This window comes from Mauremys mutica, chromosome 6, assembly GCF_020497125.1.
Source record: "Mauremys mutica isolate MM-2020 ecotype Southern chromosome 6, ASM2049712v1, whole genome shotgun sequence".
Lineage (NCBI taxonomy): Eukaryota > Metazoa > Chordata > Testudines > Geoemydidae > Mauremys > Mauremys mutica.
Window position 1 is genome coordinate 104,556,680 of NC_059077.1, and position 17,181 is coordinate 104,573,860.

Sequence of the window (17,181 nt, forward strand, 5' to 3'; positions counted from 1 at the left end):
AATATAAGAATGCAACAGTATATATCCAACAGCATACGCCCATTACAGAACAATAAAAGAGTCGAAAGTAGAGGTTGATTGGGTGGATACATCAGGTGCAAGTGATAAATTAATGCAGGAGATGGTGTAGGAGCAGGATTTTATAATGTCCCATAAGAATTAATGTATGATTTGATTTCATCCTGCCATCCTTTTTGAATAGCAGAAAGGAATAAAAGACCAGAACAATCCTTCTGACTGATTATGGTCACCCTTTTGTTTTAGGATAAGTTATAATGTCTACTATGGTTTCCTATACGTATTACAAATTAGGCACTCTAGTTAAATATACATTTCTCTGTTTTAAGGTTTTAGTAAGTAAGAGACAGGATCTTGTATTTTATCTATGCTAAGGTTAGAGGAATGCTGAGGGCCTGAAGTCCCAATGTGAATTGTTTTAGTTATAAGATTTAGCAAGGCTTGATTTACAATGTATTCTGCTGAATATACAATACTGCTGTCTGTATACTTTTGAAGGTTTCTGTAAGAGATCGTTTGTGTGAATGAGGAATGCATGCATCAGGAAAAGATATGGTGTGAAAGCCATCACAAATGTCCAGATGGTCAAGAAAATGTGAGAGACTTGGAAAGATCAGGAGACAATCCGAAAACATCCATTGTATCCGATGTGAAACATGTTAGTAGCATTGACGACCTCAGAGGTGAGGCAGGCACCTCTGAAGGTGAGACAACAAATAGAAGATAACGATGGGAAGCCTGACAATAACCATCAAATAATAACACCACTTAAGGACTAATGATAACAGGATGACATTGCAAAATGCATGGACTCAAACGGGAATTTACAACTATAAAGCTGGGGTGCTTTACCATGGAACTCTGGGTTCAGTCCTGCAAAGCCTTGGAGCATCAGATTGTGACTGACAAGAGCCCAGCTCCACACTCGTGCTCGATCTAACTGGCCATTAGATTGACTTGAGCTACAACAGACTGGTAATTATAAACATCAACTGGCAGGACGTGTGTGTGTGTGTGTGTGTAACTAAAAAGCATATGCTAACTCTTGTATTTTCAATAAATGCTGTGTATTTGCCTTCTCCTATGAAAGATCCCATGTGCCTTTGTATAGCATAACAATGGTAGTAGGGAACTCGAGTCCCAAAATTGTACTTTTCCATAATTTTTAGCCATAGTGTTTCTTTAAAGGTGTAGAATTCTGTTCAAGCAAGTATCACTGGCACGGCTAACTATACTCCATTGAAACACACTTTAAACTTTAGTTCTGACTATTGTTTGAAAGTCTCAGTAAAGTTGAAGAATCCAGAAAAAGAAGAAATATTACAGAAAGCAAAGCCAAAATCATTCCGATATATGATGAGCGAATGAATGAGGACTCCAATAATCATAACTGCAAAAATAACAAAGGAAACATATAAGAAAAATAAAATTCTTTGCACAGCTCAGAACAATGCATGGGGGGGAGGGGAAATAATCAGGCAGGAAAAAAATTACTTTAAATAAGGCTGGTGGGAAGACAGGGAACAGACTTCCCCTGAGTCCTAAGGGGGACTGCAATTACCCAAGCCTGTCTCCCCTGGGCTAAAAACATCACAGGCTGGGGAGACTGAGAAGGTACTTTGCCACAGGTTATATAAATAAAATTTATTATGAAACAAAAGGCAAAAAACTATTATGTACATAGTTTAGTCCTATTCAGTGTCTACTCGGCGCTTCTTGGCTTGTCTCTTGTATTCATTAAATGGAGCATCTCTTGTCACTGTCCAGCAATAGTCTGCAATCATTGATGGGTTCCATTTGCCCTGATAGCGTTTCTCCATTGTTGCAATGTCCTGGTGAAATCACTCGCCGTGCTAGTCGCTCACTGCTCCTCAGTTCGGTGGAAAAAAATCTAGATAAGAGTGCAAAAAATGTATCTTTAGTGACATGTTGCAACCAAGGCTTTTGTATGCCTTGAGGAGGTTTTCCACCAACAACCTGTAGTTGTCTGCCTTGTTGTTTCCGAGAAAATTTATTGCCACTAACTGGAAGCCTTTCCATGCCATCTTTTCCTTGCCATGCAGTGCATGGTCAAATGCATCATCTCGAAGAAGTTCACGAATCTGAGGACCAACAAAGACACCTTCCTTTATCTTAGCTTCACTTAACCTTGGAAATTTTCCAGAGAGGTACTTGAAAGCTGCTTGTGTTTTGTCAATGACCTTGACAAAGTTCTTCATCAGACCCAGCTTGATGTGTAAGGGTGGTAACAAAATCTTCCTTGATTCAACAAGTGGTGGATGCTGAACACTTTTCCTCCCAGGCTCCAATGACTGTCGGAGTGGCCAATCTTTCTTGATGTAGTGGGAATCTCTTGCACGACTATCCCATTCGCAGAGAAAACAGCAGTACTTTGTGTATCCAATCTGCAGACCAAGCAAGAGAGCAACAACCTTCAAATCGCCACAAAGCTGCCACTGATGTTGGTCATAGTTTATGCACCTCAAAAGTTGTTTCATGTTGTCATAGGTTTCCTTCATATGGACTGCATGACCAACTGGAATTGATGGCAAAACATTGCCATTATGCAGTAAAACAGCTTTAAGACTCGTCTTCGATGAATCAATGAACAGTCTCCACTCATCTGGATCGTGAACGATGTTGAGGGCTGCCATCACACCATCAATGTTGTTGCAGGCTACAAGATCACCTTCCATGAAGAAGAATGGGACAAGATCCTTTTGACGGTCACGGAACATGGAAACCCTAACATCACCTGCCAGGAGATTCCACTGCTGTAGTCTGGAGCCCAACAGCTCTGCCTTACTCTTGGGTAGTTCCAAATCCCTGACAAGGTCATTCAGTTCACCTTGTGTTCTGAGATGTGGTTCAGAGGAGGAGGATGGGAGAAAATGTGGGTCCTGTGACATTGATGGTTCAGGACCAGAAGTTTCATCCTCTTCCTCTTCCTCGTCTGACTCAAGTGAGAATGATTCTGGTGCATCAGGAACCAGCAGTCCTTCTCCGTGGGGTACTGGGCGTATAGCTGATGGAATGTTTGGATAATGCACAGTCCACTTTTTCTTCTTTGACACACCTTTCCCAACTGGAGGCACCATGCAGAAGTAACAATTGCTGGTATGAGCTGTTGGCTCTCTCCAAATCATTGGCACTGCAAAAGGCATAGATTTCCTTCTCCTGTTCAACCACTGGCGAATATTTGTTGCACAAGTGTTGCAGCATATGTGTGGGGCCCACCTCCTGTCCTGATCTCCAATTTTGCAGCCAAAATAAAGGTGATAGGCTTTCTTAACCATAGTGGTGATACTGCACTTTTGTGATGCAAAAGTCACTTCACCACAAACATAGCAGAAGTTATCTGCACTGTTCACACAAGTACGAGGCATCTCTGCTCACTTTGGCTAAACAGAAATATGTCCCTTTGCAAAATCAAACACTGACAAATAAGAGAGCACGACACTGTATGATTTCTAGAGCTGATATAGGGCAATTTGTTCAGCAGAGTGATGTAAGCTTTGTTATGATTGCATCATCCATGACTTCTAGGAATAACATGATACAATTCATATCATGTATGACGCAATACCAGCTTCAGATTGCATCATTCATTGTTTTGCCTAAAAAGCAAGTACTGTCCAAACCCAGTCATAGATTTATTCATAGATCCAGTCAAAGATGTATTTTAGTCATTTCTGGTTTAAATTGAGATCCCTTCCCTTTATAACTCACTTATCCTCCGCTATTCCTAAGACAAGGGTCGTATATACTGATCCAATAGCATAACTTGAAAACTAGAGCCAATCAACAATTTTAAGCATCATTTTCGTTCTCAGTGACCCAGAATTAGTAAAGTTTGACTACATTTATTTCAGAAGCATTTTGGCTGTAGAGCAGTGTAATTAAATTGATTTGATTGTGAGTTTCAGGAAAAAAGTCCTAAAACTTTGTGAATTTTTCCTCTTTTTGTGACTAGCTAAACTGTTTAAAAACCTAGAAATGTAGGTGAATGAATAGATGGGTCACTGGTGACTGGAGAAAGAGCTGTGATTAGTGGGTGGGTGGAATCAATTGTTGATGCATTGAGGGACGTAGGCAGAATTGTGAAGTTGCTGCAGTCGAGAAAATTCTCAAAGGTGGGCTCCCTTTCACATAGGGGAAAACTTAGTTTCAGAATGGTTATGATTTGCTCAGATTACTACTCCCAAATACTGAATTACTGTAGGAATTTGGGCATGCCTCAGTTTCTCCATCTGTAAATTGGAAGACATTTATATTTTCAACTTCATAGCCTCACCTACCCAGCACTAATATGCTGCATTATTGCAAAGAGTTAAGGGCTGTCACTGGAGGAAGTGAGTTTCGAACTACCACTCTAAGCATAATTAAACACATTCCCACAGGAAAAGTGGGAATAGGGTGATTTATAGCCCTGGGTGAGTATGCTCATGCTTTGGGGTGTTGCCATCTTAGAAGTATTAAGACAAGTTAGAGTTCTGGAACCCTGCCCTCTAATAAAGCCCACAACAGTTTTGTCTAACAAATGCTGCATCGAGCATGGTGTCATTAGCTTAGATTAAATTTTAAAAGATACTTGTCAAAATAAATAAAATAAAATATAGACACCCAGACACATTATTTTAAAGGAGAGTTTTCCCCCACAAACTGTCTAGGAATAGAAACCCCAGCTGCAGCTGAAATATGGTTGAATCCATTACATCTAGGAGGAATCCAGAGTACCAAATTAAAGTAGCTATTACATAGACTATAACGGAACAAATATTACCAGTGCTAGCAAACCAACCAGAGAATAATCCCTAGATAATAGTATAATCAGAAATAAATATGGATAATTATATATGAGGCTCTCTAGTGAAAAGCAAAACAGAAATGAGGCATGAATCCAATAACATACACTGCATCTGTCCGTCTATTTTAAATAAGTCTATAACCTAGATATCTAAGCACCAATGCTTTCCTGGGGGAGGATGGAGGGAAGAAGTATGGAAATCACACTGGAATAGAGTTAGAACAGAGGAGAAAGTGATACATGATTTCCACCAAATGTAATATGATTTCCTCCAAAACTGGCCGAAAAGCTGCTTTCTGTAAATAAATAAAATGGGGATACGGGTGGGCAGAGCATGGGAAGAATTGGGGGAGAGCATCTTTATGTGGCATAATTCTTTCTTCACCCAGTCAAAACTTTCACTAGAAAAACCTGAATACATTAATATTGCTCTGAGCAAGGTTGGTATGTGCTCTTTGTAAACACAGTCATTGTGCTCACAAAGTGCAGCCATGTGCAGACAGTCAATAGCAACACAGTGGCTGAAAGAGCTGTGCTGGCCTGGGACAACATACAATGTAAAGCACTTGGGTCTACATACAAATTGCCAAGACCCACAGGTATTTGCTGGATCAGTTCCATGGATTTTGGCGCTACCTAGAGCTGGCTGGAATGTTTATAATTTTTTTATTGTGGGGTTTTTGGTGTGTTAGTTTTAATCAAAAAACAAAAAATTAGCCAGTCTTTCTATTTGAAAAAAAAATCATGAAAAGTTTTACCAATATTTTTGTCTTTTGCAAAATTTGTCATGACTTTCTTTTTTTAAATCAAAATATGTATCTCAAACTATATCAAAATGGTTATCGATGCTTCATTTTGAAAACCAGGCTTTTAGAAAATGGGTGAAAAGTTGATTATTTCAATAAACGTGTTGATAAAAATTTTATTCAAAATAATGAAAAATGTTTTATTTGAACCTTGAAAAAGGGAAACAACTCTTGATTTTTTTATGATTCTCCCCCCCAACCAGCTCTACTTTTAAAGGATCTGATCCTGGAAGGTGCTGACACAGGCCATTTAGTTCCTACCCACAGTCCACACAGTTTCTGCCTTCCAGCCTCACCACAGACCCACAGATGAGCCTATCCAAAAAGTGGCAAATTATTATAATTTACACCAAATTGACATTGAGTGATGGTGAAAAATAAGTGTAGTTTACTCTAAGTATGCAGTGGGGGCCAAAGTCAACCCTCATGTAAATAGTACTAGTTAGTTAAGCACACATCTATTCCAGTAGAACTGACTTAATTTATGCTAATAATTGAGGCACTAATCCTGCAAACACTCATATACTAACCTGAGAAATCTCACTGATTTCAATGAGATTATGCTCCATGTTATAGGTGAGCATGTACGTAAGTGTGAACAGAACTGGGTCCTGAATGATTAAGCCAAATACAGTAGGGAATGAGGGGGTTATACAACTGCCTGTGTGCTAGATTCTCATGTTTTAACAAATCCCCTGCCTGGGAAATATTCTGGTCTATCATACTGGTGCAGATATAGCTACATTTCTTATTGCTTGGATGCTTGGTACCTGACTTTATTTTAAAGTTTGACATAGAGTGTCTGAGTCTCTAGCCATGTTATTTGGGAAAGTTCATATAAAAAAAGGGATAATTTAATAAAAACTCTTGGTGAGATATTAAGATGTAAGAGAGAATTGCAGCACACTTTACAATTGTTCAATAATACTTCACTTTTAGGAAATACAAATAAAGTCAAAATAACACACTTCTTATGAACTTTATTGAGTTACCAAGTGCATAATATACAGACACTGGAAAGACAAATACACTCTGGATGAAAATGGATGGTTAAGCAATGTTTGGCATAACATCTTTTGAAAAAGTAATATTTAAACGCAAAATGTGTTTAGATATGAATATAGAACCCATTTATACAATTTATCAGAAAAAAGATTAACATGATTTTGAATATACACTGTCTTTCTAATTACTGAAACAAGTATAATGATATTTGTAGCATCAATATTGCTTAAAAATACACACAATCACATTTAAATAAAATTATTGAAAAAATCATATGGTCCTAATACATTGTTATTTTACTGCTTGTATGATTTACATTGTTACAGTATGAATTATGTAATAATTATTTTAGTTGATTCCCCATAAATTACATAACTTAATATGGTTTGTGGTCCTTAAACTTAAAATAAAAGCTTGAGAATTATGCAATTAATATGCAAACAAATTTGAAATGCAAATACCATAGAGCCAGATTGTCTCCTACATAGGCTGTACCTGGATAAGGAGAAGGAAACTGAATTGGCTCTGAATTTCCTTGGAATTCTTCCATCAGGATTGCCTGCATGACCAAGTAATGGGATTTATTAAATACAGCCAGTGGAGTCCACTGAGATCCACCAGTGACCCTATAGCTCCGTTCCCCTCCCCCTCACCTCGGCAGGCCCCCTTCTCCCCATTCCTTTAGTTTTGATGAAATAGCACTCCCCTGTGTTCCCCCTCCAGGCTGCTGCCCCAAGCCCCCTTCAGGGGTAGGCTCAGCATCATCAGCTCAGGCTCAGCCCCCCTTCAGGGGCAGGCTCAGTAGGACCCAGTCACCATTAACTGAGGCAGGAAATCCCAATGTGGCTGAGACAGGGATGGGCTGGCTATTTCTCTCTTTATTCACTCTTTCCACTGAAAAGCACCCCTTGAGGAGCTTTCAGGGAGCCAGAAAGATGAAATAGTGCCATTGAGATTGCACTATCCTCTCCTCCCTTTTCATACCTTCCCAGATTCAATTCACTGGATCTGACCACTCTCTTCCTGTGAAAACAGAAGGAATGAGCTCACACATAAACAGTGAAGGTCAAATCCTGTTTCCACTGCCTTCAATAGCAGGATTTTCCCGTAAGGGTTAAAATTGAAAAGAAATTGTTGGGAGTCAGGTCTTTATTATTATTATTTTAACCCCTTAATGGGATTTCCTTGAAAAGGTGCCATCCTGACAACTCAATAAACCTAAATCACCTATTTACCTACAGATCAATTAAAGAAAAAGTAGCACAACTTTCCCTACCAGGCACTGGCCCAGAGAGACCTCTGTTAAGAATGAGAAAATAGCTAAATCTCATAACAACCTTTGCTGCTCTGCTGAGAGCATGTCAACACTCACAGCGTGGCAGTGCGTGTTGTGAGGATGCTCTATGCCAACAGCACTGTGCACACTAGCACTTATGTTGGTATAACTTACATCGCTCGGGGTGGTGGTATGTGGACACAAGTTTTGCCAACATAGGCAGTAGTGAAGGAATTACCTTAGAAGAAAGTTGCCATTTACTGCCAAATACACCTTTTTTTTTTAATGGAGGGTAAAAAAAAAATTAATCACAATTTTCAATAAAAGTCAATGCTATTTAGGCTCCTAAATCACTCCAGGGGCTTTTGAAAGGTTTATCAAGAGTCAGTTATCCATTGAGGCCTGGACTCTGACACCCCCAAAACTCATTTGATAAAAGCTACTAAAAAACACCAAATGGAAATGATTTTGTCATTGCTAATCATGTGTGAACTACAAAAAGTTCACAGTCTAGATTTGACTTAGGTAAGCAGCCAAGTCGGTAAGTGTATCCAAAATTCTTCAGTGGGCAAAACTGAGCTGCAAAGGGCAGATTTTTAAAGGTTCTGTAAGCGCCTAAAAAGGCAGCTAGGCACCTAGTGGGATTTTTCAAAAGAAGTAAGTGAGAATTAAACACCTCTGCACTTTTTTGAAAATCCTGATTGGTGCCTTTCTGCATCTTTAGGCATATAAATACCTCATGCAAGATCAGCTTTTTTTCATGATATTCTTCATTTCTGATACTGGTGTCTGCAGCAAATCCCAAGTGGGTAGAGCATGTATTGAGCAATTTTATAACCTCAGAAAAGCTTTCATTTGAATTCAGTTCTAAAATTAGGTGAAGATTTAGTGGAGAAGGTTGTAACTCTCTTTCAAACCAGTGTGTATGTCCATAAATATTATCCTAAGTGATTCATATTGGTGAATAATCAAAAAGTAAAAGGCTCCATATACCACTACCAATTACCTCTGGCCTTACTGCTGAACATAACATCATAAAGACAAGGCAGTGAATGTAATAAAGGCAAGCTAGCCCTATGAGCTATATATTGACTCTAAAGAAGACAGGATCAAGCTCTAGCTACAGAGAACAGTGGCAAGATTTAGCCAAAGGATCTTTTTCTTTCCAAATAACCATTACCAATGACTCCAGCACATAGACTGTATAGTGCTGTAGCTACTGCATGGAAAACTGAAGTGACAATGGTATTTTTTGGAGTAGAGATTGTACATTGAGCTATAATGTTAGCCAGTCGCCTCCTTTGTCTGTTGCCCGACAAAATAATGCATTTCATTCTAAAACTCACAACAGTGGTGGCTACAATAAAATCAGCTATGCAGACCACTGTGTATGCCCATAAATATTATCCTAAGTGATTCATATTGGTGAATAATCAAAAAGTAAAAGGCGCCATATACCACTACCAATTAGCTCTGGCATTATTCAACTCCCACTGAAGTCAGTAGGTGTCTTTTTATTGACTTGATTTGGATGAAGTTATGTGTGCTTAGCTACAACTGTATGTTACTACCATCTTACATTATTTTCAAGAGATATAAGAGTAATTAAATATTAAAAATCTGTGTATATTTGCATGGCTGATTTATTCTAGCAACCACTGTTGTGAGTTTTAGAATGAAATGCATTCTTTTGTCTGGCAACAGACAAAGGAGGTGACTGGCTAACATTGCAGATCAATGTACAATTACTACTCCAAAAAATACCATTGTCACTTCATTTTTCCATACTGAAGTGGGCACAGTTCAGATGAGGTGGTCCAAGGTAAATAGTAGGTTATTTGTTTTCCTTTTTGTCATCTCTGTCACAACCAGCCATCAGACCCTACAGCTGGAACTAGCAGTCCTCCTCCACACACGTGTGCCTAAAAAATTAAAGTAAAATAGTAAACCCTGCTACAGTACCAGATAATAAATGATTTTCTCTATAGTTCTGGTGAAATATTTTCATTCAAAAAGTCTAACTATCAAGTCCTTAAATGCAAAGCCCTGAAAATCGGATCTAAGCTGTTGTAGCTTTCTGAGTTGATACAAAGAGTTTTTCTCCCTTAATAAGTAGGTCATTCAGATTTCATCAAAGATGTATCCAAGCCTTGCTAGTCATTTTTGAATTAAACACACTTCATAGTTTTGAAGTCTGGGTGATCATTTCATTGTGTATAATACTGCCTGTTAAAGAAAAGCCCCCAGACTCATTTAATTTGAGCTGAGCTTTAAAAATGATATCTCTGTGAAAAACAAAGCCTGCCCACTTTATGAAATGTCAATCCTCAACTTGAAGGCATTAAAATTGTGCTTAACCTTATTTATTTATTAGGTCAATAAATGTAAACATATGAAAAGAGAGAGAAGGTGGGTGAGGTAATATCTTTTATTGGACCAACTTCTGCTGGTAAAAGACAGAGTTCTATTTAGCTTGAAAGAAGTTGATCCAATAAAAGCTATTATCTCACCCACCTTGTCTCTCCAATATCCTGGAACCAATGCAGCTACAAAAACACTGCAAACAACATAGAAAAAAATCAGTCCTCAGCAAAACCAAGCAAAGCAAACTTAAATTAATGGCTCTTTTAGGAGACTGTGGAAGAGGGAGAGAAAGGAATTAGACTGTGAGATTGAGTTGAGTTGAATAGAATTAGCATAGGAGCAATAGTTAAGCCTAGAATAGTGTGTCATGACTTTACTGTCCATTTAGTGACAGGGTGTCTGTTCAATTAAAACATGTTTGTTACAATCTCCTTCACACTTTAAAAATGTTCAGGTTTTGTGTAGTTCATCTTCAGCAATCTCTGTTTGAAGATCATTATACTCGAATGCACTTTTAAACACAGCAATGAGCCCAGGCAAAGTAGGTCAACTAGATAATATCCTAGTTGTTTTGGCTAGCTTTTCCTGCAGACCATGTCTCATTTCTGGTTTCATCAGATTTTTTTCCTTTGTGGTGTCTGAGTAAGTGGTGAGTGTCTAAAGCCTAATAATGAGGTGGCTGGCAAGGGCTGCTGGTTAATGATGAAATATCTGAAATCCCTGGGAGTAAAAGAAACCCTGGTCTGCTGTTCCTATTGACCTCACTTTTTCATGTTTATTATTTCCCATTAGGTGACTATTGTACCATTGAAGAGACACTCTATAAACTCAGCCAAGCTATCATCTTTGCAAATTAAAAAGTGCCATTTTTTTTATATTCTGGTTTGCTAAAACTTGATTTATTGTGTGAACATCAATAAATGTTTCTGGTGCCTCCAAGTAGTTTCTTGCACAGCATTTTACTAATTCTTTCTAAATGTGGACCAGATGGCTCAGGGGACTGGGTGAGCGAGAGAGCCTTCCAATGGTAATGGCCAATTTGAATACAGTCTGGGACAATAGTGACCGAAAGAATTCTCCATATATAGCTGTTCAGTAGTGTTGTGAAATGAATCTGGTGGCTATTGTCTGGCACCCCCTCCAAAGCTGGCTTGTGAAGCTGGACAACCACAGAGGGATGTGCATGTTGTATCATATCAAGTGGTGTACTGTGAGTGTACTACCTACATAACCAGAAACACTGGGAAACATTATGATTCCTTCATTAGGGTGGTGCAGTTTAAAATTGCACCCAACATGTGCCTGTACCTTAATAGCATAAACAAGTTCTAACATAATAGAAGCACACTTTGAAGAAATGTCTTCTTTCACGTATAGTTGTTGACAAGTCATTGACAAGAAGGCCAACGGCATATTGGGCTGTATTAGTAGGACCATTGCCAGCAGATTGAGGGAAGTGATTATACCCCTCTATTTGACATTTGTGAGGCCACACCTGGAGTATTGCGTCCAGTTTTGGTCCCCCCACCCCCACTACCGAAGGGATGTGGACAAATTGGATAGAGTCTAGCAGAGGGCAACAAAAATTATTAGGGGGCTGGGGCACATGACTTACGCGGAGAGGCTGAGGAAACTGTGGTTATTTAGTCTGCAGAAGAGAAGAGTGAGAGGAGATTTGATAGCAGCCTTCAACTACCTGAAGGGGGGTTCCATAGAGGATGGAGCTAGGCTGTTCTCAGTGGTGGCATATGACTGAACAAGAAGCAATGGTCTCAAGTTGCAGTGGGGGAGGTCTAAGTTGGATATTAGGAATCTCTATTTCACTCGGAGGGTGGTGAAGTACTGGAATGGGTTACCTAGGGAGGTAGTGGAATCTCCTTCCTTAGAGGTTTTTAAGGTCAGGCTTGACAAAGGCTTGGCTGGGGTGATTTAGTTGGTGTTGGTCCTGCTTTGAGCAGGGGATTGGACTAGATGACCTCCTGAGGTCTCTTCCAACCCTAATATTCTATTATTCTATATGCAAATTTAATATTAATTGCTGTCAGTCTGCAATAGTATTACACAAGTAATACATGAATGTGTCAGAAATACTAGTAAATTAACATTGAGCCTTGCTTTAAAGTGTTCACTCAGGCAAAACTGCCATTGAATTAAGTGAGGTCCTGATTTTTACAACTATATAAAAAGATGACACCGCCCAATTTAATACAATTTGAGTAAAGTTTAGATGCAGTCAAACAAATTGGTGTAGACTTCAGACAATAGTCTGTAGACAGTAAGATACTGATAGTGCTGTATTGCTCAATGGCATCCCAGAGGAATGGGAATGAGTGTTGGAGCAGATTTGGTTTCTGTGTATTTTTCCCGTGTCTCTATTTGCCTCCGGTATAGATGGTAATAATATATCCAACAAAATTCTGTAACATTTGACATACAAAAATAATTATGCAATTAAAACTCACAATAGGTTTTGAAAGGGGCTGGTTGAAACTACAGTTCAGATATTGTAAGGAGAGCTGCTTTGGGTGTCAATTATTGATATTATTCATCATTTATATTCTTGATTTTGCTGTTATAAGTATGTGCAAGTATATGAAAGATTATAATCCTAGTAGGCTTTATCATTCCTTAAATCCATGCAGAGTGGAAGATTAGTGTCTCAAAGAGCACCTCAACATACAGTGGGAACACAACCACTCATATGTCACTTAAAGAGGGCTCAGTGTGTCCCCATCTGTGTCTGATCCACAGAGGATAGTTCTGTTACAGGTCTGAACTAGACAGCCAGCTTCTCTAGCTCAACTTCTGCTTTCAACTCTGGGTATCCCAGGTTTAATTCCTGGTTGCAGGAAACTGTACCTTTAAGAGGCCTGGCAAGACCTCGTTGGAAGTGGTCATTCTTTAATGTAGAGGCTTTACACAATGCTGATGAGTTAAAGCTTAGACAGTGAATGAAGCAGATCTCTGTCAGACTCTTTGGCTCCGAGTGATCACTGAATATCATCCTGGTGTTGGCCAAGATGGCACCTATTACATATGCACTACTGTATGTGGCTGGCCAGTGCAAAAGGGATTAGAGCCATGGCCCTGCCCTTCCCTGCTCCAGTTGGGGTAGCTAGCAGTGCTAGTACCTTGCAGTTCTTTGCACTCAGGTGATCACAAGGATTCTGAGTGTATATGCCCCTGAGTGAGGATATAAAAAGGAGGAAGTTTTCTGGTTTTTCTCTCTCTCTCTCTCCTTGTTAACACCTACAATACCAGTCAACATCCTGCCCTTTATGTGCATGTCCTGTTTTATTTTTATTATATATGAATGTATTAGTACAGGGGATCTTAACCTTACTAAGTCTTTCCTATATTGCTAAATGGACTAACTTTTTTCTAGGTGTAGAAATTTGCATAACAATCATCTGTCAACCATCCATGCAGGATTCATATTCCAATCTACTATTAATCCTAATTTGTGTTCTTTATAAATCACGCACACACTTTACTGAGAGAATAAAAGCTGTATTCAACACACAAGGAAAGTTTTGACCAAATTATACCATATGCACCTGTATTTATGGTTTTGAATGGCAATACTGCAGATCCTTAAAGTAAGGAATACTAATAGGAACTGCTATGACATTTTATCTTTACTGGTACAGGTAGTTAGTTAGTGCAGCATAGGTGTGTCAGAAGAAAAAGTTTTCTAAGGAACAGCATAACACAAAGAAAAGATTCAATAGCTACTTCACAGGAACAACCTCAAACTGACATGAGCAGCCCTAGTTGAACTAGTTGTAGGCCCTAGAACGGCTAGTTTCTTTCTAGTACCTATCTAGATTCCTCTGTGCAAAGTTCAAAGCCATTCTTTTCAAAATACAGGAAAGTTATATCAGGTTTGTTGTTTTTTAGGAGGAAGGAATTCTCTCATAATGGATATCTCATAACCTCTTTTCCAGATAGTGCATTTAGTTTTTAATACTAATATGTGGCAACAAAATGCTGTCTACCATCATTTTTGAGAAAGCTTTCTGTTATCCTACAATGATATGTCAATGCCATTAAAAAAAAAACAGAGCCCAAAGCTACTCTTAGGTTGAAGTCATACATAGTTATTGAACAAAACAATACTTGAAACTTTGTAAACACAGCAGATCTTGTAAGTCCTTGGAGTTTAATGGGGATGATGAAACATTTTCTTCTTTCTTGGTTGTGACAGTTCTATGTCTTTTTCAAAAAGAACCAACAAGCCAGTGTGGCATATTTTCATCTTCAACTTACAACACTTACCAGAAACAAGCAACAAGCCTCTCAAATTATATTTACACTGAAGTAGCGAGACAAGTGTAATCTAACTATCAAAGGATTTGTACACTAAAGTGCTCCTACTACTGCAAATTCAGCCCAGGTATAATTTGTCTTGACTAGATTTAAAGAGCAAGAGCAGTGCTAAAAACAGCAATAGTCAGTACCCACAGCTTTAAATATAGACAGCATCAGACTGACTCCAAGGTGTAATGTAGGTTTTGCAACAATGACAAAGGGAATGACTGTGCGTGAGGTGTGAATATGTGATTATGCTCTTAAGTCATTTTTCAGATGAATAAAGTCTATTTAACAATAGACCTGATGTAGAGGGGGAAAAAAACAAATTTAATTTCAGTGGACGTGTTCTACAATGAAATTATCAGCATTTATAAATGAATTCTTTCCAGCATTTACTTTCAGAGAAGCACATCCCCTGTTCTTTAGATCTCTCTTGTTTACAGAACTGTTGTTGGAGAGGGTTGGAATATTGCTTTTTTGGATTTTATAGTTTCTCTCCTTAACCTTTAAGTACCTGTAATTCTGTGTAAGAAGTATTCAGCTGATTTGGAGATGAATTATGATATTTCAACAGTGTTAGTTTACAGAAACGTGTAATACCTACTAATAATAAATGTATTATTTAAAATATTTTAATGCAGGGGGAAATGCCCAGATATGGTTAGTGCATTTAAGAATGTTCTGGCTACATTTATACTATTAGGGTATAATATAGGAATGTTGATGGTAAATACTAGTGTAGTTAATACCTTATCCAATTGTTAAGAAGTGAAAGGAAACTTTTTAAAGGCATTCAATGATTTTGGTGAGGCAGGACGACAAAATTTTAACTGTGAATATTAAACAGTGGGACAGATCATGCAGACCTTCCTGGACAGCCAGTGTGCTTTCTGAATGACAGGACTGCCAGATTTGGCCTGGGGAATTAGTTTTTGAAATAATCAAACATTTTATGTTTTCTGCCAGTAAATTACTTGAGGAAGGGTTAGATCTTCTTATCTGCTCAGAAGGAAAAATAAATAAGTAGAAACACATTTACCTTAATTGAACACATAGGGCTTAATTACAGAGTGAACTCCCAGCCCTGCTTTAGGGCAGAGTTGTGGCACCTCATCTTTGTGAGAGCTCTGGGAGGCTTTATGCCTCAAGCAAGGCTCGCAGGGCTTCTGGGAAACATAGATATTGTGCCGGTCTTCCAGTCGTCTATGCTGAACTGTGATGTGTGTGAACAGATCCTAGCTCCTGCACAGAGCTTCCAGGTCCACCGGCCCACACTACATTACAGGATCAGGTCCTCAGAGTGTTCCTATTTAAGGCCCACCAGCCTAATATGTACCTGCCACCTCTTTCTTACTCCAAGAGGTGTAACTAACCAGCACCAGAACTAACCAGGAGCACCAATGGCTTCAGGGAAATGCATGGATTGCAAATTGTGCACAGGTTCTGTATAGGGAACAAGTAGTAGTAGAAGACTCCTACCATGCCCTTACACACACACACACACTTAAATTTAGCCCAGAATATGATTTTTTTTAAAAAACTGATCATGTTATGAGGCTTTAACTTTTATAACAGCAGAACCTTTGCTGAATTATAAATAAATTCCAGTGGATGGCTTAATTAGTAACATCCAGGAGAGAAGCTAATTACTTGATTGTCAGATGGAACAACAACAATTTTCCCTACAGTGAAAGCTCTACCACTGTAATTAGGTTATGTCATACTTTACCCTGAAGGGAATATTAAAAGCACAAGACCAGCCAGTTCCATCCACTGTATTTTTCTATTTATAGCCTTGTGCTAAATTGCTGCCTTCATGATACAGCCAAGACATCAATAACAGAACAACAACAGCTCTTCTGTTGCTCAATTAAGTTTGCTACATGGATATTAATGTAAATATGGATCTTGTAAGAGATTTTTGTTGAGTAATCATTTGTAGTCTAATAAAAAAATATGGAAAAATGTTCTAAAAGAGAAATCTCTCACACACACTAATGGTCTTCATGTAAGCAAGGACGAAAACATTACAAGTTTAAAATTTTTGTATAATATGGAAAGCGTTGTGACTAGTGAACTGAATATTCCCCTTCTCTTGCATATCTGCTTCCTCTAATTTACTATGTGACATCAAAAGGAAAACTGCTAAAGTCAACTCATGTTAAGTACTGGACTATACCCTGTTATATGGTGGCAAACACATACCATATTTGTCCATTTTATATAGGAATGAGAAAACCTATTGATGTGCTCTTTCGGAAATGCACGAGTGTACTGTGACTATATGACATTCACTTGGACCCATCTAGCCTTTTTTTGAAAGGTGGGGAAACAGATTGTTCTTTTACTCCTAATGAAGAGTATAGGAGTCCTTTTGTGCAGAAAATTAGGTTGTTTCTAACAATCTCTGTCAGGAAGAAAAAATGAGTTTAAATTACAAGAGAATAAGAAGATTTGCTATATTTTAACAAGTTTAGCAAACATCAGAAACTGTTGGAGATGTTCACAAAACTTCAGACTCCATTGAGATCACCAATTCCCTAATCTAAAGGTTGTAACTAGGATGGTTAATGGGCAAGGTCCTGAGCCTT